Source organism: Magnolia sinica, chromosome 3, assembly GCF_029962835.1.
Source record: "Magnolia sinica isolate HGM2019 chromosome 3, MsV1, whole genome shotgun sequence".
Taxonomy (NCBI): Eukaryota; Viridiplantae; Streptophyta; class Magnoliopsida; order Magnoliales; family Magnoliaceae; genus Magnolia; species Magnolia sinica.
This window is the reverse complement of record NC_080575.1, coordinates 102,097,050-102,119,243: the sequence shown is the minus strand read 5'-3', so window position 1 is coordinate 102,119,243 and position 22,194 is coordinate 102,097,050. Positions and strand designations below refer to the sequence as shown.

The 22,194-nt window shown below is 39.3% G+C and overlaps 1 protein-coding gene across 1 annotated transcript in view; it reads right to left on the bottom strand.

Annotated features, from left to right (window-relative positions):
* Positions 1-22,194, bottom strand: part of LOC131240456 (beta-glucosidase 18-like) — a 59,229-nt gene that overhangs the window by 13,699 nt on the left and 23,336 nt on the right. The window lies entirely within an intron of this gene.

Sequence of the window (22,194 nt, the reverse complement as noted above, 5' to 3'; positions counted from 1 at the left end):
TGAACGGTATGGATATAATAAATATATCTTTTTGGGATCCACGTAACTTTGATATCATTTGAACCGTTCGTACAACTCGGAAGCTCAAGGAGCGTCAACCGCTCGTCTTCGCAGGACACGCACATACATCAGTTGTATATCAGCTGTGTGGTACACCAGCCAATCCGTTTCCGAAAAAGGGGAGGCGGATTGCGTACTGAGTAAACTCTGTGGGGTCCACTAAGATTTATATATTTTATCCAATCCGTCCATACATTTTACCACATTATTTTAGGGCCTTATGCCAAATCTAAAGCATATAAAAAGTTAAAATGGACCACACCACAGGAAAAAGTATGAATTGAATGTCCACCGTTGAAAATTTCTTGGGGCTATAGAAGTTTTGGATCAAGCTTATATTTTTATTTTCCATTCATCCATGTTTGTGTTATCTTATGAGAAGGTTGGATGACAAACAAACATCACTGTGGGGCCTAGCAAGGTTTCAATGGTGGAAAACATTATTTCCACTGTTTCTTGTGGTATGGTCCACTTGAGCTTTGGATAAGATTTAATTTTGGGCTGAACCCCTAAAATGACCTGAAATAACGGATGGACGGTGTAAACCACATACGTTTACTGTGGGCCCAACAGAGTTTACTCGGTATGTTTAAGAGCGTACTGAGAACTCAGTACGCAATCGTATTTCCGAAAAAGGGAACCAGATTAGGTGCGGCACTAGCGTAACCCGAGACAGTGCCCAATCTTACTGAGGGGCCAACCTTGATGTAGATATTTTATATCTACCCTGTCCATCCATTTTAAAATATTATTTTAGTGCATAAAAAATTAAATCAGATATAAATATCAAGTGGACCGTGCTATAGGAAAGAGCGGTGATTGAACGGTCCACCGTTAAAAACTTACTAAGGTCCATCATAATATTTTTGTAATTCTTATTTATCATCCAACCTGCTGATAAGGTTAAATAAACCACAAATATCAGCTAGGTCCAAAACTTTTGTGGCCCATCATAATTTGTTAATGGTCGAACACCACTGTTTTCCTATGTTATGCTCCACATGAGGTTTAGATATCCTTCATTTTTTAGATCATTCCGTAAAGTGATATATGAAAACAGATGGACGGTATGGATATTCAATAAATACATTGAGGTGGGTCCCAAAGTAAGGGTCGCACCATCTTCAGTGAGTTCGGGTTCGCACCTAATATCCTACCGCAAAAAAGAGAAAATGACCACTGTAGACAAAACCTTTTACCCAGCGGTTTTTATGAAAGAATACAAACTTAAGTGACCAACTTAGACTAGCACGTGCGGACAGCGACTTTGAGGACGAAACTACCCCTCCTTTTCACTGCGAAGACGAGCGCTGACGCTCCTCCAACTGACAGTTGTACGAACGGCTTAAAAGAGATCAAAGTTACATGGCCCCACAGCTATGTATTTATTATATCCACAACGTTCATCCATATTTCGAGATCATTTCGGAGCACTATCCAAAAAAAGGAAAATCATATCCAATGATCAACTGGGCCACACCACACAGAGCAGCGGAAAATTGATTTTCATCGTTAAAACTTTTGTAGGGCCCACCATAACATTTATTTTCCACCCAATCTATTTATAAGGCCACAAAGACCTGGATGAAGAGGACAAACGATTTTCGTAATGATCCAAAACTTGTGGGGCCCCTAAAAGGGTTTCAATGGTAGACGTTCAAGTAGAATGGTAATGGTGTGTGGACTGGGATACGGATATAGCTACGGTTATAATCCGTAGCTATACCAGTAAGTTGGCATTCCTCCACAAGTTGCTGTCCCTGTCGGCGATTAATCGTGAATCTCGCGATTCCACCCCCCGATCTATGGCTACGGATTATAACCGTAGCTATTACCGTAGCTACAGCTGTATCCCAACACGGCGATTAATCGTGAACCTTGCGATTCCACCCCCGATCTATGGCTACGGACTATAACCATAGGTATAGCCTTATCCCAACACACTTTCTTTCTTTTTTTTCTTTTTTTTTTCTTTTTTTTTTTTTTTTTACATGGAGAATTTTATTCTACCTACATTTTTTTTCTAACACATATTTATATAAATATGTAAATATAAGCATATAAAAAAAATCTCTTTTTTTTCATTTCTTTCTTTATTCATATAATAAGAATATTTTCTAAACCAAAATTAGTTACTGACGTACCATATATAATTTTAGGGCTGAAAGTTAGGCGGGTTCAACCCGACCAACCTGTGACCGACCCTACATTGGGTTGGGCTTGGTCAAGATGTATCTAGTTTGGTCTTGGGGTTGGGCTATACAAACAGCAACTCAATAAAACTTGGGTTGGGCTTGGATTGAAGTCTTGGGAATTGCCAGGAAATGCATGGAAATGACCGTGAAATGAAATGGAATCGCTAGGATTGACCGTGAAATGCATGGAAATGACCATGAAGTGAAAGGAAATGACCGTGAAATGCATGGAAATGACCATGAAGTGAAAGGAAATGACCGTGAAATGCATGAAAATGACCGTAAAATGAAACGGAATCGCCGGGATTGATCGTGAAATGCATGGAAATGACTGTGAAATGAAACGAAATCGCGGGATTGACCGTGAAATGCATGGAAATGACCGTGAAATGAAACGAAATCGCCGGGATTGCCCGTGAAATACATGGAAATGACCGTGAAGTGAAGGAAATTGACCGTGAAATGCATGGAAATGACCATGAATCAAAACGGAATCGCCAGGATTGACCGTGAAATGCATGGAAATGACCGTGAAGTGAAGGAAATTGACCGTGAAATGCATGGAAATGACCGTGAATCAAAACGGAATTGCCAGGATTGACCGTGAAATGAAATGGAATCGTCGGGATTGATCGTGAAATGCATGGAAATGATCGTGAAGTGAAGGGAAATGACCATGAAATGCATGGAAATGACCGTGAAATGAAACGGAATCACCAGGATTGACCATGAAATGTATGGAAATGACCGTGAAATGAAACGGAATCGCCGGGATTAACCATGAAATGCATGGAAATGACCAAAAAGTGGACTTTCGATACAATCGAAAATGACCAAAAACATCATGACAATAGTGGCAAAAGGAAAACAAAAATTAGAATTTCAATCTAAACATGAAATTGAGCGGCAAACATGGAAATAAGCAAGATAAATTGAAAATTGAGGACAAACTAGAAATGAGGGGCCAAATCGAAATGAGCGGCCAAATCAAATTGAGCGAACAAACCAAATCGAAAGGACAAACTAGAAATCGAAAGGTGCCAAACCGAAAATGAGGACAAACCGAAAATGAGGGGGCCAAATCGAAAATGAGCAGACAAACGAAAATTGAGCGGCAAACATGGAAATGAGCAGACAAACTAGAATTTCAATGGGCCAAACTGGATGAGCGGGCAAAAATGGAAATGAGCGGGACAACCGAAAATTGAGCGACAAATGAATTGAGCCACCAAAGAAATTTGATCGGGACAAATGAAAATGAGCAGACAAACTGAAATTGAGCGGGCCAAACAAAAACGGGACAAACCGGAAAATGAGCGGGCAATAGAAATTGAGTGGGATAAACAAAATTGAGCGAGACAAACTAAAATTTGAGCAGGGTAAACTACAAATTAAGCGGACAAACTAAAAATTGAGTGGGGCAAATTGCAAATTGAGCGGCCAAACTGGAAATTGAACGAGACAAAGAAAAATGAGTGGGCCATCCACCTCCAGAGCCATCAAACCTGAACAATGAGAGAAGACTTCGTGCCATGAGCGGGACCACAAACAGTGAGATCCAACCCTCGACCCAAAACCCTAGATATTGAAACCCTTTTTTCACAATTGCTAATAAAATATGTCTATTGTAGAGATCCTTACGCCCTGCGTCGAACTCCTACTTCGAAACCGCCGACAAGTTTGAACCCTATGTTACCGTTTTATCGGCCCCTGAGGGCCCAGATAATGATCATGGGTTGCGATCTATGCTTAAGAACTTGTTGTGCTATTTATTTGAAATGATTTTCAAATGATATGTTTTATGAAATGCATTGTAGTCCATGTGTTCGATGAAATGCCTGATTCATTCTTGCTCATTTCTGCTCACTAATGCCTATAGTTCCTATTTTACATGCTATGTGTTCACTCAATCATTTATGCAATCCAAGTTGCTCAATCTAGAAGCTGGTATTTGAAATTGCAAAACTATTGTCATAGATTTGTAAACGATGGAACATGCCAATCCATTCGTATCAGCTTCTTTCCTGAAAAATGCCCCCTTTAAGTTTCCTTACCTAGACTGGCAACAAATTTTCCATGAATATAGATTTGTAAACGATGAAATTTTTTCAAGAAAATCTTGCTGAAAGACAATCATGGGAAACAAGTTTTCATTTCTTATTGTTTTCAAGATATGGAGTTTCTCAAAAAACTCCATTTTCTTCAAAAATAAAAAATAAAAAATCTACAAATCCAAACAGTCCTTAAAGTAGGCTTGAGGAGATTGCTCAATTCATTGATAGCCAGTCAAATCAAATAAAAGAGTTTGAAGCAGAGAGAGAGAGAGAGAGAGAGAGAGAGAGAGAGAGAAGCTGATACGATTGCATGAAGATGAGAAGACTGAGCTGAAGTGGAGGTATTTGGAAGAAGAGGTGGAACTGAAGAAGGAATTTGATGCTAAGCTGACCCAACTGATGGGCAAGTGACTATTGTAAATAGGTCCAATCTTTATCTTTTTTCTATCAAATTTTGATTTTTGTTTCAGCTTTTTCTTAATCGTCTGTTTGCAAACCATCAGTTAAGAAAATAGTTGGTCAGTAAAAAGATGCAAAAGCAGTCCATGGTTTGGTGAGCTAGGCTATTGATCTGAGCCAGCTACGGATGTGCTAGCTGCATATAGATCATTAAGAAAATGCAGCAACAATATTAAATCTCCCATTTTTTTTGTTCTTATTAGTTTTGTCCAGAAATTGATCGATTTCACTTTTAGCACAATATTGAACTTGATATGTAATGGGCCTTGGTTCTTGAATGCTCTCTAGGTTAAATGAGTTCAAGTCATGAGACAAATTCATTCATGTTTGTGGGCTTGTTTTCTTTGTTCAGGCTAGTATATATGAGGAGGAGAAGAATCTCATAGAATGAATCAGTTTGATAATGCACTAACCTTTGCTCTATCATTTGGTAGTGCTTATTTCCTTTGCTTCTATTATAAATTTTGTTTATTCTTTTTATCATTACACTGATTGTTTCAAAGATTTTATTTGGAATGGAGCTTCGATATGAGGAACATTGTGTGATGTAGGTTGTAGGAATGAAACTATAATAGTTATCAGTTGCATCTAGTTTATCTAAACTACTGGTTGCATCGTGGTCATATAATCTTGGTGAGGTTTGGTAGTTTTCAAAGGCAGTTCTTAGTTTTGAAGGAATGGTCATGCAAATCAGCGGGCAATCTGAGAGTTGGCTGTACATGTATCTATCTCCTGGTAGAACTAGCAAGCCATTTTAAAATACAAACTTTCAGAAATGACTGATCATAAATCTCTCTCTACAATGACTAATTTACCATTTCACTCTCATTTGGGCTCTGAAATCATCTTTATTAATGTTGTGGGATCCCGTTCAATCTGACTGGATTACAAAAAGTTAAATAAACTGAATCTTGTATGTTTTAAGTATTGTAACAATGAGTTCCACTTTTATTGAAGTGTTTATTTATAAATGAGACTCACCTACCTTGTTGGAGTCTCACCGGTCTGAAACACCATATTGTTTCTCCCTAGTCACTTCTCATAACATCAACTAAATTTTTTTGTCCATGTTGTCGTTGTTCAAGCTCTTTCCATACAGATGCCAAAGTGACACAAAACCCATTTTCACTAAATTCAACCAACTAATAAAAAATTCTTGATCATGTCTCTCACTCACTTCTAATGATACTCTGTTTTCAAAGAATTTCTTATTCCTTTCCTTCCAGATCTACCAGATTATGTCAAATGAAAGCATCCTCAAAATTCTCCCTACTTGATTAAACAACAATTTCATCCTCCCACCTACGACCAAGGCCACTTTTTTGGAAAACCCAACAAATTAAAAAGCGTTTGAAGAAGTTCCATATCCCTAGGCATTCCACAAACAAGATATAGGTGATTGAATGATTATTCTATTTCTCTACACAAGTGGCACATTTCTTGCTTGCTGAAGTCATATCATCTTTGCTGAAATCTCATACTCTAGAAGATCCTAGCCTTTTTTTGCTGTTGTGGCCTGAAAATATCTTTGGAGGCTTCCTGTCTCTTCATGGCAACCTACAATGTAATAATGACATTAAGTAAACATGAATTAGAAAACATTGGTTTAATGAGAGTAATTCAGCCTCCAGACAAATTGAATATTTTTTTTAAAAGACAAATTCATTACCAAAAGGTCTTTGCATTCAAATACGCACATTCATTTGTTGCCTGCTGGTCACATGTAGGACTGTCAATGAGCCAGGCCCAGGCCAAGCGAAAACAAATTTTTAGTCTGAAAATTTATTTCATAGCATGTTTGGATGAATGTCCTTTCGGAAAATTTGTTTGTGGGAACACTGTTTGGAGCATTAATTCAGTTTACATAAGAGGAATTTAATGTTTTCCTTGCATTTAGTTTTCATCCTTTTTCATTTTATTCCACCTACACATAGTTATAATCAATATGTATATATAAGCATATAAACAAAATTTTATCTCTTTTTCTCCATTTCTTTCTTTAACCATATAACAAGAATATCTTATAAACCAAAATTAGTTACTTGACGTATCATATAGGATTTTATGGCCGAAAGTTGGGTGGGACAAACTAGAAATTGAGCGGGCCAAACGAAAATGAGGGGACAAAGAAAATGAGCGGACAAACGGAAATTAAGCGGGCCAAAGAAAATTGAGGGGATAAACTAGAAATTGAGCGGGACAAACCGAAATTGAGCGAGCAAACATGGAAATGAGTGAGACAAACTGGAAATTCACGGTCAAACAGAAATTGAGCGGGCCCCGGGCAAAAGAAATTAAGCGAAAACGAAATAGCGACAAGGGAAAAATCGGAAACCGGGAAAGCGAAAAAATTGAGGGAAACGAAAAATGAGGGGCCAAATGAAATTACCAAATGAACTAGAAAATGAGTGGGACAAACTAGAAAATGAGGGAGGCAACTTAGAATAAGGCAAGCTCAAAATTGAGCGAGACAAACCGAAATTGAGCGGGCAAACATGGAAATGAGCGGACAAACCGAAAATTGAGCGGGCCATCCACCTCCAACAGACCTGAACAATGCATGGAAATTACCATGAAAAGATACGACATCGTCGAATTGACCGTGAAATGCATGGTAATGAGTGAAGTAAAGACATCATTCACAACAATATACAGCTCCTACAAAATTAACATCAAACCTAAGACAGCTCGGATTGAAAGGCCAACTCGAGGCGAGTAAAGTTGAGTTCAAGCCGAGTTCGACCATGGTGTATTGCAACTCGACTCGACTCGAACTCGACTTGACTCAGCATGGACGAGTCAAGCCGAGCTTGGCCCACCTCGACACGAGTCGAACTCGACTTAATCCATCCATCATGAAGGAAAGAAAATTTAATAAGAGGTCCCAACTTAATGACTCTAAAAACCCACTCAGCTACTTCTTCTATGTACAACCGCATGGGCTTGGATATGTGTATGGTTGCATGAAACCCTCCCATACTCTATGGTTTTTTGCATAAACCCAACAATAAGGCTACCAGTTCTGGATATGTGGGACCAAGTCCAATCATTGGAATTTGGTTGGATATGTGGGCCTCAAATTAGACCTTAAATCATGTCCTGAGTCTACCACTAGCCAGCCATGGGACCAAGTCCTTCATTACATAGACAACATTCTAATGGTTATGTTGCTGAAACTGCTTAGTAGGAAATCTTCATCCTTCCCTATTGTCATTTCAGGGCTTTTTCCTAAAAATATGAGGGATATAAATCTTAGATGTACCACAATACAGGAAAACAATAGTGATTGGATATCCATCATTTAAATCCTCCTGAGGCCAATTGTACTGTTTATCTGAAATCCAATCTGTTTATTACATCATAAAGACCCAGATGAAGGCTAAAAACAAAGATCAGCTTGATCCAATACTTTTATGGCCACCAAAAGGTTTTTATTAGTCGATGTTCATTAAACATTGTTTCCTATAATGTGGTCCAATTGAGATCAGGATATACCACATTTTTTTGTATAATATCATAAATTGATATATAAAAAAAGACGGACAGCATGGTTGAAACACATACATCATGATGGGGCCCACAGAGCACCGAACACCAGCCATTAGCTGGTGGTAGGGGGAGTAGTCAATCCATTTCATGTAGAATATCAACGCCGTCAATCTGTTTTTCTATCTAATTAAGGGGTTGAGCCCCAAATTGAAGCATATCAAAATATCAAATGAATCATACCACGGGAAATAGCGGGCATAATGATTTTATCGTTTGCCCCACTGATTTCATGTTTCCCCACTCAATTTCATGTTTGCCCCATTGATTTTATAGTTTGCCCCGCTGATTTCATGTTTCCCCCACTCAATTTCATATTTCCCCCGCTGATTTTTCAGTTTATCCCGCTCAATTTCATGTTTGCCCCGCTCAATTTCATGCTTGCCCCGCTCATTTTCGTGTTTGCCTCGCTCAATTTCATGTTTGCCCTGCTCAATTTCATGTTTGCCCTGCTCAATTTCATGCCTGCCCTGCTCATTTCCTAGGTTGCCCCGCTCAATTTCATGGTTGCGCCGCTCATTTCCTAGTTTGTCCCACTCAATTTCATGGTTGCTCCGCTCATTTCCTAGTTTGCCCCGCTCATTTCCTAGTTTGCCTCATTCAATTTTATGTTTGCCCTGCTCATTTTCATTTGTCGCTCATTTTCCGGTTTGTCGCTCATTTTCATTAGGCTAGTTTGCCCGCTTAATTTGCGGTTTGGCTCTTGAATTTCATTTGGCCCGCTCAATTTCTAGATTGGCCCGCTCATTTCCTAGTTTGGCCCTCTGTTTCCGCAGTTTGGCCCACTCATTTTGAATGGCGTTGGTCTAGAAAATTTGTATATTAACCATTCTTCTTGAGTTACTGTCCAATGTTGTTATGATATTTTTGCAGATGTACTGCTTGATGATCTTCTAATCGCAGAAAATTCACCTCTTCAGTCTGAAGTTAATTCTCCCATCTTCAGTTTCGATAGAACTCCAACTATGGCAAGTTCCAAGCTTAACCAGTCAAAGCTTAACCATGTGAGTGTTGTGTATCTTGAAAAGCAAATCAATCGAACTGTGCTAGCCATACAATCAGTGGCCTGAAAAGGGGATTGCTAGCTCAAACAAGCAACATTCGATGGGCAAAACCTACAACAATGGTCCAAAGTTGCCAATCACTATGATTTTTGTCCTATTGCCTGTCCATATAATGGTCACTAGATCAACACTCCCAACCACATCCATGTGTGGTGTGGATGGCATTTCACACAATGTCTGCGAAGCATGGATCATACACTTTTTTGCTTGTTTCATAGTTACTTCCATCTTTTTCATGTTAACAAAGCTACAATCACCTTTCTATCAGCACTGACTTTCTATACTGGCCCTTGACAATTGATCCCACATAATGGACAGTACAGATTATCTGACATTGCAGCCATGTGGGCCCCATCCCTGGTGGCCAAGCAACATACTCCCAATTGCAGCTGAAATACATCTGTCTTTCTTTTCTTTTCTTTTATTTTTTCATTTTTTTCATTGACTCACTGTGAAGATGAAGTTATAACCACGTCTAAGAACATCAGCAAGGAAGATAGTTCTCCTCCACATCATTTTAATAAAATCACCCAACATGTATAACTTCTCTCCAGTGATCTACCATGTCTGTAACAAGTTTGTAGCAATGCAGGCGTAAGGGATTACACCGATCAAAGGATGTCTGGTCGACAGCGACGAGGAGGAGGTGACCAAGCAAGAACTCGGTATTTACGCCTAAGCGAAAGCTCTTAATGAGAATATTGGCTCCGTGGCCTTCTCCTCGCCGTATGCTCTTTTTATGACAGCAATTATTAGAGTCCTGTTGCTCATAGAAGCCCCCCTCTATAGCCGCTGTTTCATCCATTTTAACAGATAATTGTATGGCTTGATGCCAAAAATGAGATATATCCAATTCTCAAGTGGACCTCACCACGGGAAATAGTGTGAATTGAAATTATACTGTTGAAAATTTCTTGGGGGCCACAGATGTTTTGGATCAAGCTGATAATTGTTTTTTACCTTCATCCATCTCTGTGTAATCTTATGAATAGGTTGGATGACAAATAAAAATCACTGTCGGCCCTAGCAAGGTTTCAACAGTGGAAGTCATTAGTCCCATTGTTTCTTATAGTGTGGTCCACTTGAGCTTTGGGAATACTTTTATTTTAGACTCAAGCACTGAAATTATCTTGAAAAACGGATGGACGGCGTGGATAACCCACATACATTCATACTTAGGCCCAACTGAGTTTACTCAGTACGATAAAAGCTTACTGAGTAACTCAGTACACAATCCTATTTCCCCCCATGGTCACCAAAGTGGGGCCCACCGTGATTGATCGCTGATCGAGGCAGCGATTTGGGGCGGAATCGCCGGATCCAGGATTGATCCCCGAATGGGACAGGGAGTGGGGGCGAAATCGCGAGATCCGGGATTGATCCCCGAATGGGACAGGGAGTGGGGGCGGAATCGCGGGATCCGCGATTAATCCCCGAATGGGACAGGGAATGGGGGCGGAATCGCTGGATCCGCGATTAATCGCCGATCAAGCCACCCCCCATTTAAGTTAGTACATGAGTGGGGCGTCTCACTACTTCACTCACTCACTCAAATCTCTCCTTTTCCTCACTACTCTCACCCTCTTTGCTTCCCTCAACCCTCTCAAATCGGAATCCCCAGGCCTTCATCCATTTCACCTTTCATCTCATTATCCCTTACATCATTCCCACTTCAACATCTATCGTATCTTCTTCTTTCACCCTCTTTTCATTTCGAATCCCTAAACCCTACAAATTTTGAAATCCTCACATCCCCAACTCCTACAAAAATTCTGAAATCTTTAAATCCCCAAATCCTACTACTTTCGAAATCTTCCAATCCCCAAATCCTACCGACTTCGAAATCCTCAAGTCCCCAAATCGTCAAATCGCGGTGGAATCCCTCTATCCAAGCTTCAACCCTTGCATCATTCACCTTTGAGTTTGTAAGAAAATGACCCTTCTTGGAGCTATCGCCTCATTCTTCTCCTCTTCGTTGATCATTTCCCTCATGGGAAAGAGGAGGGCAGCACCCGAGGAGGCGGGGCCGAGCCGGGTTAGGCGGTGGAATCGCGGGATCTACGATTGATCCCCGAATGGGACAGCGAGTTGGGGCGGAATCGCAGGATTCGCGATTGATCGCCGAATCTATGGCTACGGATTATAACCGTAGCTATAGTCGTATTCCTGTTTTGACATGTAAAATTTTATTCTACCTACAAATTTTCTCTAACACGTATTTTATATAAATATGTGTATATATATAAGCATATTAAAAAAAATTTACGGTTATACTTTGTCTCATTTCTTTCTTTATTCATATAGCAAGAATACATTCTAAACCAAAATTAGTGAAGGGAAATGACAGTGAAATGAGGGTGAAGTGAAGGAAATTGACCATGAATCAACACGGAATCGCCGGGATTGACCGTGAAATGCATGGAAATGATCGTGAATCAACACGGAATTGCCAGGAATGACCGTGAAGTGAAGCGAATTTAACAGGAATTGAGCGGGCCAAACTGAAAATTAAGCAGGCCAAACTGGAAAATGAGCGGGCCAAACTAGAAATTGAGCGAACTAAACATTAAGCGGGCCAAACTGGCCTAACTTGAAAATGAGCGGGCCAAACTAGAAAATGAGCGGGACAAACTGGAAATGATCGTGAATCAACACGGAATTGCCGGGAATGACCGTGAAGTGAAGCGAATTTAGTGGGAATTGAGCGGGCCAAACTGGAAATTAAGCAGGACAAACTGGAAAATGAGCGGGCCAAATTAGAAATTGAGCGAACCAAACTGAAAATTAAGCCGGTTGAGCGGACCAAATAGGAAAATGAGCAGGCCAAACTGGAAAATGAGCGGGCCAAACTGGAAAATGAGCGGGCCAAATTGGCCTAACTGGAAAATGAGCGGGACAAATTGGCCTAACTGGAAAATAAGCGGGACAAACCAGAAAATAAGCGGGACAAACCAGAAAATGAGCGGGACAAGCTAGAAAATGAGCGGGCCAAACTAGAAATTGAGCGAGCCAAACTGAAAATTAAGCGGGCCAAACTGGCCTAATTGGAAAATGAGCGGGACAAATTGGAAAATGAGTGGGACAAATTGGAAAATGAGCGGGCCAATTTGGTATTGAATTTGTCTTTTAAAAAAAACATTCAATTTGTCTAGAGGCTGAATTACTCTCATCAAACCAGTGTTTTCTAATTGTCATGTTTACTTAATGTCATTATTACATTGTTGGGTGCCATGAAGAGACAGGAAGCCTCCAAAGATATTTTCAGGCCACAACAGCAAAAAAAGGCTAGGATCTTCCAGAGTCTGAATGATTTCAGCAAAGATGATATGACCTCAGCAAGCAAGAAATGTGCCACTTGTGTAGAGAAATAGAAAAATCATTCTATCACCTATATCTTGTTTGTAGAATGCCTAGGGATATGGAACTTCTTCAAACGCTTTTTAATTTGTTGGGTTCTCCAGAAAAGTGGCCTTGGTCGTAGGTGGGTGAATGAAATTGTTGTTTAATCAAGTAGGGCGAATTTTGAGGATGCTTTCATTTGACATAATCTGGTGGATCTAGAAGGAAAGGAATAAGAAATTCTTTGAAAATAGAGTATCATTAGAAGTGAGTGAGAGACATTATCAAGAATTTTTTATCAGTTGGTTAAAATTAGTGAAAATGAGTTTTGTGTCACTTTGGCATCTGTATGGAAAGAGCTTGAACAGCGACAACACGGAACAAAAAAATTTAGTTGGTGTTATGAGAAGTGACTAGGGAGAAACAATATGGTGTTTCGGGACGGGTGAGACTCCAACAAGGCAGGTGAGTCTCATTTATTTTTTGGGCTTGTTAAAGTGGAAAGAGATGTAGAAAATGCAGATCAAATTTCATTGTCAGCAAAACTAAAAAAGTTGGTATAAGGTCCGTGCTGATATTTTTATCACGTTTCGAGGGAAGCTAGTGTGGTCACTGATCATTTCCATGCACTTCACGGTCATTTCCACAAAATTTCACGGTCATTTCCATGTATTTCACGGTCAATTCCAGTGATTCCATTTCATTTCACGGTCAATTCCCTTCACTTCACCATCATTTCCATGCATTTTTTTCTAAACAAACAAACTAAAGTATAGGACTACTCCATTACAAGTCGTCGAGTGGGACCCACCTGAGGTATGTATTCTATCCAGGCTGTCCGACAATGGGGCCTGACATGCTAAGGGCCTCAGCTTCCACCTCCAAGATCCTATCGAACATTTGCTTGTCTGGGCTCGACTGCATCCACTTCTCTTCTGAGAGGAGACTCGCGTAGTAGGTGATGACGTCATCATAGATGCAGGCTTTATCTATCCATCTTATTAATGGAGAATTGGTAATACATTAAAGCAGAGATAGCAAAGCTAGAAAACCAAGAAAAAACAATGAAATTATTTGAAAACAAAAAAGAAAAAGAAAATCATAGATGCTGAGTCTATTGACATGGTTAACTTGCTTATTTCAAGTCCTTGTTACACGGTGCCATGATTTTGTGCTTTGAAATTTTTGTTCAGATTGAGACTCGATACTCCTAGCGCAGTTGGTAGAGAATGAGATGAACAAGAGATTGGTAAACTTCAATGCTGTAGGTTCATTATCTTTATCCCTAATATTCTGGTAGACTGACATATTAGTGGATCTGTTCAGAAAGAAGGTACTTACAAAGGAAAGAAATTCAATGCCATCTGCCACTTCTTTGGCTATCAGGCCCGGGGTTCTTTACCATTGAAGTTTGACTGTGAATATGCCTATGTATGTTCTAAAAAACAACAGCTTTCTTTCCTTTTCGAGTTATGTTGATGATCTGTGCATGATTAAGAATCAAATCTGTGCAGGTTCTTGGGCACATCTACTATCACATTCTAGCTACTGGTTTGAATGGATACATGGCAACTGTGACCAACCTGAAAAATCCCGTGAACAAGTGGCGATGTGGTGCTGCTCCAATTATAGTATGTTCTCTGTTCTATTTAATTAGATCAAAATGCTCGTTAGTTCTGATTCCTACAAGGAAATGTCAGAGATTGTTCCCAGTAGCAAAAATGGAGAAATTGGAAGTTTCATACAAAAATGAAATCAGCTTACCTTTTACCTCAACACGAAAAAAGGGATCTTCAGTGCTGCCTTCTAATTCTTCGTGGTGTTTTCTCATAAAAAGAAAATTTCGTTCTTTAATTTATAAGTATTGTTTTCTCATAAAGACAAACTCTCTCTCTCTCTCTCTCTCTCTCTCTCTCTCTCTCTCTCTCTCTAATTTATTCATTTTTTCGCTAGCCCGATACACCAACTGATACTGACATTCAGAGCCATGGGTGTGCATAATGCCATCACCATTTACCCATCGATATATTTGGCATACGTGTAAGCCAATTTAGACCATTCCAAATCATGACCTCCATTCTGAATGGACTAAAGCTGAAAATCACACTAAATGGATGTCAGACCACTGTGATGTCAGAAAGGCTTCTCATTAGTCAAGGTAGGACTCTTAAGTCCTAACTGCAGTCTATGAGTATTGATACCTAAGGGAAATGAATGATCATAAAAGATACGGTAGCTTAAGAGCTCTTTCCTCAAATGTTATCTGCAGCAAAGCAACATGTTGTCTTCTTAATGATATTCTAATAGTAAAATACATTGTTTTTGCTCGATTAGTCTTCATTCCTTTCTGACCAATAGAAAGATGTGCAGATCTTAGCTATTGTACATAATCCTTGCTGCCTTGAGCTGATTAGGGTTTTGGTAGAGGACGCTGAGATAACATTTATATAAATATGTATATATAAGCATATGCAAAAAAAAAAAAATTATCACTTTTTTTTTAAATTTCTTTCTTTATTCATATAACAAGAATATCTTCTAAACCAAAATTAGTTACTTAACATACCGTATATGATTATAGGGCTAGAAGTTGGGCGGGCTCAACCCGACCAACCTGTGGCTGACCCAACATTGGGTTGGGCTTGGGCAGGATGTATCGAGTTTGGTCTTGGGGTTGGGCCATACAAACACCAACCTGATAAAACTTGGGTTGAGCTCGGATTGAGGTCTTGGGTTGCCTGACCCAACACAAACTCAATTAATATATAAGTTTCTTATAAATTAATTATAATTGAGTGCAGATCATCTGTGTTGAAGGCAAAGGAAATTCCAATGCCTCCCCTCAAGCTAACAAGATATGCGGGATTTCCCTCTCCCAAATAAATTGCTTGATAGAAAATACAACTTGTAATGGAGTAGTCCTATACTTCAGTTTGTTTGTTTAGAAAAAAATGCATGGAAATGATGGTGAAGTGAAGGGAATTGACCGTGAAATGCATGGAAATGACCGTGAAGTGAAGGGAAATGACCGTGAAGTGCATTGAAATGGCCGTGAATCAACACGGAATCGACGGGATTGACCGTGAAATGCATGGAAATGACTATGAAGTGGAGCAAATTGACCGTGCAATGCATGGAAATGACTGTGAAGTGGAGCAAATTGACTGTGAAATGCGTGGAAATGACCATGAAGTGAAGGGAATTCACCATGAAATGCATGGAAATGATCGTGAATCAACACGGAATCGCCGGGAATGACCGTGAAATGCATGGAAATGACCGTGAAGTGAAGCGAATTGACCGGGAATTGAGCGGGCCAAACTGGAAATTGAGCTGGCCAGATTGGAAATTAAGCAGGATAAACTCGAAAATGAGCGGGCCAAACTGAAAATTGAGCGGGACAAACTGAAAAATGAGCGGGCCAAACAAGAAAATGAGCGGGCCAAATTGGAAATTGAGCGGGACAAACTGGATATTGAGCGGGCCAAACTAGGAAACGAGCGGTTCAAACTGGATATTGAGCGGGGCAAACGAGGAAATGAGTGGGCCAAACTGGAAATTGAGTGGGATTGGATGTTCATTAAAAGCTCCTATTTTCTGTGTAAGTAGAAAAGCTTTGAAGGAAAGGAGAGACTAGTGGGGTTAGATGTCCAACCCTACTGTGTTTATCAAACAAGATATGTAATTTACATAAAATACACCTAAGTAAAGTTGGTTTTATTTCCTCATGATATCTTGAAAAGTGGGGTGCTCAATCTCTTTATCATGGATTCCTATGAAAAGTTAGTTTTATTTCCTCAAGATATCTGAAAATTGCAAAAAGCACTAATCAAAAGAGTCTAGAGCTAGATATCTTGTGGCAATTGCCATGAAACTTGATTGACTTTCTGGAAACCTTAATCTATTTCTGGTAAGCTTATCTTATGTTTTTTGTTGTTGGAAGATCATGAAAGTATATAATTCCTAAAATTCCTCAATCGTTACTGCTGGTCCATATCACTATCAGATGAGCATTCCAAGCATGTAAACGCGAAGCCTATTCATTATTGCAGATAGTGGTTGAGACAGGTCTTATTGGAAGACAAGCCAGTGGGTCTGTTACCATAACTGATCGGGAAACTTGAAGTTGCTATGTTTTCTTTATGTATGCATGGTTTATTTTCCCTTGTAAGAAATAAATTCTTTCATATGCATATTACTCCTTTTAGTTGGGGATTTATTTTAGTGCTCAACTAGTAGTCCTTGGAATATTCATTTGAGCGGGACAAACGGAAATTTAGCGGGCCAAAGAAATTGAGCGGGCTAAACGGAAAATGAGCGGACAAGAAAATGATTGGAAATTGAGCGGGTAAACATGGAAATGAGCGGGACAAACGAAATTGAGCGAGACAAACAGAAATTGAGTTGGCCAAATTGGGAATTGAGTGGGCCAAACCGAAAATTGAGCAAGCCAAACTGAAATTGAGGGGGCCAAAATTGAGCGGGCCAAATTGGAAATTGCGGGCAAACGTGGAAATGAGTGGGACAAACTTTGGGCCAAATTGAAAATTTAGCGGACCAAACTTGAAATTAAGCCCAAACCGGAAATTGAGTGGGATAAATGAAATTGAGCGGGACAATGAATGAATTTCGGTGGGCCAATTTGAAAATTGAGTGGAACAAACTGGAAATTAAGCGGGCCAAACCGAAATTGTGGAAGTTGCAACTTGCTCACTGTCAAATTGCCCTGGGTATACTTCTAAATTCAAATCAGCCATTTGAAACCAGTGAGGTACTAACAACAACTAAGTTGCGGTGCTGAGTTGTAGTCAATGGGTAACAGGCAGTGCAGTAAGGTGATTGTCCTGGTATGCTTCCCATATCCACCAATTCATCCTTTTTCTTGTTACACTTTTATTTTTTCTTATATAGGTGTAGATTCTACCAAAGAAAGCAGCTGCTTTACGGGTCATTTATATCTCAAATTATCATGCCTTAATCTTTTGTAACTTTTCCTCGGTACTGTCATGTGGTTGATTGAAATGTTCTTTTGCCATTTTCCCACATATGTTGGCTTCACTTGACTTTCTTAATCAAATGTACCTTTTCTTTTGTGTTTCTTTTCTTTTCCGCTCAATTTTTTTGTTTTCTGATATTCCTCTTAATTTCCTTTGTTCCATTGTCATCTTTGTATCATCGTGTAATTGTCCAGCCTTAGTTTAATGCTCCGGTGCTCCTTTGTTTTACACAATAGATTTGAACAGGGCTCCTTATGCTTGTGTCAAATACTCAGCCTATCATATCAGTGCCAATATATTACAACATAAGAAATTAAGTGAGGCAGCATAAGAAATTTAGTACGACAAACTGAAAATGAGCGAGGTTACTTAGAAATTGAGCAAGACAACCAAAACATTATTGCATGAGAGAAAATATATTACAACATATATCATACAAAACACTAAATAAATTACAAAGTATGCTACACATCAGGTATGGGAAACTTGCACGTCCGACGATTATGTCCGGATTGTTTGCATCGACCGCACTTTAATATTTTTTATTCTTCTCCACGTGAGGGAATTCTTAACTTTTTTAGTCTTCCAGATGGCCTCTTCTGTCCCGGGGGTTTAATTTTCGCACAGTACTCCTTGAAGCCATCAGTAATCTCCCATTCGCTCATATCACGTACTGGGTACACCGATTCGTTATATGTGCTCAAGTAATTTTGCACTGTGTAGAATGGGGAGCAGTACGAGTAATGAGGAAGATTGTAATTTATACATGAGGACAGGGCATGCAAACAAGGGTATCCCTTCATGTCAAACTCACGACATGTACATGAAAGCGAGCTGAGCTTGACTGTATCATTATAATTTCCCACGACGTGGTACTCATCTCGAGAAATCGAATGACAGCGAACATCTCGCGCCTTCTGTATAAGATCCTTCAACTGTTGCTCCGCCCATGGTGTCAACGGACCGACAAATGAGGCTGCAGATTCTCTTCTCTTGTAAAATGATTCTTGTATCTTACATCTTACAGCCTCTATCAATTTGGTAACAGGGTATTCCCGCGCTTCTTTGAAGAGGGCGTTAACACACTCAGATATATTTGTGGTGACCAAGTTAAATCTTTTACCTGTAAAGTGAGACGATGCCCATCTTTTGTAGCCGATTTCTGTCAGCCATGCATGTACTTGGGGGTTGGCCATTTCAATATCATGCATTAATTTTTCAAATTCAACCCTCCTGCAAGTCTTAACTGCCCGCCAGTAGTATATCTCCAACGACTTGTCTTTAAAGGTGTCCACCAATTTTCTATAAATATGGTACGCACAATACCCATGAATTGCATGTGGGAATACTTGGGGAACCTCTTTCATTAAACCTTTATGTCGATCGGAAATAATCACAAGACCCTCCAGATACCCTAACGCATCGTTAAGGTAGGTAAGGAACCAATTCCAACTCATGCTGTTCTCCGATTCCCCGATGCCAAACGCAATTGGAAATATACGATTGTCCCCATCTAAGGCCGTGGCGATGAATAGAACACCCTTGTATTTACCCTTTAAGTGTGTCCCATCAATGGCTAATACCCTCCGCATAGAATTCTGAAAACTTCGAACGCATTGTCCGAGCGCTACAAAACACCTCTCAAACCTCCAAGTCTCTTGGTTAACGAGCACGGCAGTCACCGTCCCTGGGTTGACCATCCTCAACTCATGCAAATATAGGGGGAGTTGATTGTAAGAGTCTTCGTAAGACCCCATCACCTGTTTAATTGCAAGCTCCTTAGCTTTCCATGCCTTCCTATAACTGATAAGAATATTATATTTCTCTTGCACAGCGAAGATAATATCACGTGGCCTCAAACCTAACCGTTGCTCAATGCGGCTAACAATCAGATCACATGCTAACTTACTGCTTGCTTGCCGGTGATCACTCTTCATCCACGACATGCCGCACGTGTGTTCTGACATATAATTTCGTATCTTGAATATTCCGGTATCATTCAACCGACTTGCGTCAACCCTCCAGTTGCATTTATCTTTAAAGCACACCACGCTAAATCTGCTGGAATTTGAGTACAGTACCTTATACTGGAATTTATTGCGAATTGCAAATTGGCTTAGAACATACTGGCATCGACTCTTGTCCTTAAATGTTTGTCCAACAGCTATATCGATCGGTGCACCCAACGAATCTGTATATTCTAGCAGTGCTGCATTGGTGAATGCAGCATCATCAAATGGCACGGGAACTTGACGAGTGATGAAGTTTCCGCTTTTAGCAAGGTCTGAAAGCGGAGTATCGCTTACACGTACAGCTCGGGTGGTAGATGATGATGGCAGATCTGCTGTTGTTGCTAAAGGCGGTGCCATATACTCATAAGTAAGGTTAAGGTCACGTGCCCAGCTGACTTGGCTACTCACAAAGTTTGACGTTTGAGGCGGCTCGGGCAGTTGATCGTTGCTCACTACCACTTGTAATGGAGATGCCCTGTATTCAAATTCCACACCATGCTCCTCAGGCAAGCTATCTATGTGTGTTGTCCAATTAATGTGTTGCGTTGTCTCGATGACTAAGGGAATGAATTTATCCGAATGCTCCAACTGTGTTGCCAGGAACTCTCGCACGTCATCGTCGTCCTCAATTACGGTTGGAGGGATTGATTCATTTATGCAAGGATACATTACTTTCATCCTAATATCATAATCTGTTGGTTGACTCTTAATAATCCTGTAAATTCTAGATAGAAGCTCCTCATACGTAGTCTCGACACATAGTGAAAAAGTTTTTGAATCCCCACTAGTGTACGAGTATCGCTTGTCCTCATATTCAATCTTCCCGCCATAACAGCAGATGATTCTCGTAGTAGACATTATCTGAAAACCGATACAATGACATTATATTAGTGAATCATTAAGCAATGGAAGCTTGCCATAAGACAAAACTCGATTAAATAATAGAGGAGCGAGTACTCACGTTCCATAATAGATGACGATGATACATAGCTTAAGGAAATAAAATGTAAACAATGCGTTAATTTTTTTTTAAATAAACAAGAAGAGCTTATATGGATTACAAATTCAGAGATAAGAATGATTTCATGTGGTGCTTGTTAAATTCAGTGATGCTATCTATCATGGGATATCCATATAGTCTTCTATTTTAATAAGGGACAATTCTATGATGACCTAGTACACTTTCAAAAAAAAATATACAAACTTAACATTTCTACATGAGGATTTGGGTTCAAAATATGTTAAACTTATATATATTTTCAAAGATAGTCTCAACAACCAGAGTCTAGGGTTGAAATTTCACCTAAAATTTCACTATTAATTATTTCTAATTGTTAAAGCACACGAGAGATGTTGTTTCTGATCAACGAGATGTATTTGGGGATTCGAAATACAAAATCCTAATCTCAATATGCTCCATTTAGTGCTGGAATTTTTTCCTCAAACCTTTATACATTTGCTTCTAGTTAGTGCTAATTGCTAAAAGTTATGAGAAATATCATCTCTAACTTATGAGATTTCTTATTGAATTTTCATTGTTAACTCCTAGTGCGGGTTTTAAGTGTAGGGAGTGCTTAAATTGGATCTAATGTACAATGTAATGGGTAAGGAACTGCTTACAATGCCTAAACTCATTTCACCTACTGTCTACTGAGTGCCTTCGCAATGTCATTTCAACTAAGGAAAATTATGGTAAATTCAAATCCTAAGTTACTAAAAAGTTCAATGAAGGTCAAGTTCAAGGAACATTCTTGTTTAGTCTAATATACATCACAACAGATTGTTTGTTCTCCCATAATTCCTAAGTTTAGTTCTAAGTTCAAACAATCATTCTAGAAGTTTTTAGTCGGGACCTACGTTTTGTTCCTAGGTTTCATGGTTATGCAATCAATTTCCTAGAGAACTTAAAATATTGAGTCTCTATCTTCTCAAATGTCATAATTCCAAAGTGATTCCAACCAAGTTTGAATGGCTATTCTAATGATTTTAAGGGAACCTAAGTTTCATTTCTACGTTCAAACAACTAAATCTGAAATTTCCTAAGGTCCTAAACTTTTACGTCCCTAGGTTCGCAATTTTACTTCTTCTGAGGGAATTCTATATAGGTTCAATTAGCTATTCTAGTAACTGGAGCAGCATGTGGCTTACATTGAGCACCCGGTAAAGCTCATATGTCATGGGTGGATGTTATACATCATGGCATCATGGTACCCACGTACATCCCTTAAATTTTGTCCAGATTGCTCTTTAAATTGTACATATTATCAAATCATTATATTAAACATCAACACATGAATTTAAGATGGATTCTTATAATTCCTCTAAGCTCAAATGACAGCCCACAAATGTGTCATATCAATCTCAAGTATGGTTAAGCAATTTGGAATATTTAAAAGTTCATTCAATATTCAACAAATATTCCACATTGTATGGTGTATAAGACAAAATAAAATGTAATTTGACGGTTC